Source organism: Mastomys coucha, unplaced genomic scaffold (assembly GCF_008632895.1).
Source record: "Mastomys coucha isolate ucsf_1 unplaced genomic scaffold, UCSF_Mcou_1 pScaffold22, whole genome shotgun sequence".
NCBI classification, from domain to species: domain Eukaryota; kingdom Metazoa; phylum Chordata; class Mammalia; order Rodentia; family Muridae; genus Mastomys; species Mastomys coucha.
The window spans coordinates 53,856,565-53,858,488 of NW_022196905.1; the positions used below are offsets into that span (position 1 = coordinate 53,856,565).

The 1,924-nt window shown below is 42.0% G+C and overlaps 1 pseudogene; it reads right to left on the reverse strand.

The window, feature by feature from the left end:
* Positions 1-953: 953 nt before the first annotated feature.
* LOC116071835 lies at positions 954-1,076 on the reverse strand (annotated as a pseudogene).
* Positions 1,077-1,924: the final 848 nt, after the last annotated feature.

Here is a 1,924-nt window from a genome sequence, read left to right on the forward strand (position 1 = left end):
AAAAAAAAAAAAAAAAAAAAAAAAGATCCTGTTCTTCTAAGTGCTTTATCTAGTAAAGAACAGAAGCAGCTCTCCTCATGATCCCAGAACCAGGACTTCTGCCTGTCATAGGTGGTGAGGGTCAAGGGGGAAAGATGGTATCCCCCTCTGGTTCACACCACCACAGGGGGAGTAGTGTTAGGGTCAAATCTCCCACATCCACCCAAAACTTCTGAGTACTGTGGCTGGATATGGGCAGTTTCAGCCCTCCTGATCTCATGCCCATAGGGCCAGCTCACTCATGATTCCTAGGTGAGAGGTGTACAGTTCCGCCCAGTCCTCAGACAGCCCGGTCCAAGGAAATATGCCTGGCATTTGGTGGTCACAGACACTTGTTGCTGCAGACACAGATCCAGAAGTAGCCCCCAGTGTCAGGAGTTTCCATGGTCCCAGGTAGTACCATCTGCTATTCATATCTGGTTGTTCCTTACTACTCTCCAGTCTCCAGTTCTGCTTCTCTTTGTTTTATCCAGATCCTTTTGTTTCTCTTTCTCTTCCATTTCTCCACCACTTACTTGCTCCTCTTAGTAGAGCCTGGGGTCTCTGTGTGTCTTGGGTCATCTGAGGAGTGATCTCAGGAGTGATATACTCCACTCATGCTTTGTGGCACTGAGAAGGGGTCATATCAAGCAGTGTCATGCACAGGCCTAGGAGGAGCCAGAATGATTTTCACCTCAGGCTAGCTCCCTGTCAGTGTCCTATGGCGCCTGTCTGGTGGTCATTTCAGTCTCGCTCCTCTATCAACCCAAGTAAATGACCATCTATTTTGGGCTCACGCCTCTCTGAGGTCCATGGTCATAGATAGGATTGTTCTACTTTCTGGCTTGATTCCTGTCCTGGCAGCCAGTGCAGCCAGGAGTGCCTGACACCAGAATGGTGGTGATCTCAGGCTGGCTTTTTTTTTTCCCCCAAGGAAGATTAGGCTACTAATCATTCAGATGTTCATAGGTGAGAGCATTGACATAATTTCTTTCCTCTCTGCCACCTACTGACACATATGTGACAGCAGTTAGATTTGCAAGGCCTCTAGGGGCTGGTCTTGATCGTTTTAAAGCCCTAAGATGTTGCTACTAAATTTTAAAACACATCTTTTCATATATTTCTAAGTCTGGAACTGAAACCTAAAAATGTATGAAAAAAGTAAAATAAAATATTTTATTACTATAAAGTGAAAAGAGGTAATATATACTCATGTACCACATATGCCTTTGCCAGCCTAGTTTGATTACCTTTTACATTTAGTTGGAATTATCTTACCATAATGACAGATGGCAATTCAGAATAGGTTGAGATTCAAAAAGAAGTAAATGCTTTCTAATATCAAACAAGGAATTGTAGGTCAACGGGTTTGAGCTAAACTATTCCTAACTGTATCTGGGAAATGAGAGATTAGGTCCTAAAGTTTATTGTTAAGTACTTTGATTATAATGGCAAATAATATGTGACAGAGTATTGATTATGCCAGAAAGGGAAAAAAAAGCTTAAGCAAGAGTACATAAACCTCCAGAAATTTGACATAGTTCTACCAGAGGACACAGCTATACCACTCCTGGGCATATACCCAGAAGATGCTCTAACATGTAATAAGGACACATGCTCCAGCATATTCATAGCAGCCTTATTTATAATAGCCAGAAACTGGAAACAACCCAGATGTCCATCAATAGAGGAATGGATACAGAAAGTGTGGTACATCTGCACAATGGAGTACTTCTGAACTATTAAAAACAATTAATTATGAAATTCTTAGGGAAATGGATGGATCTCGAGAATATCATCCTGATAGAGGTAACCTAATCACAAAAGAACACACATGGTATGCACTCTCTGATAAGTGGATATTAGCCCAGAAGATCGGAATACACAAAGTGCAATCCACAAACCA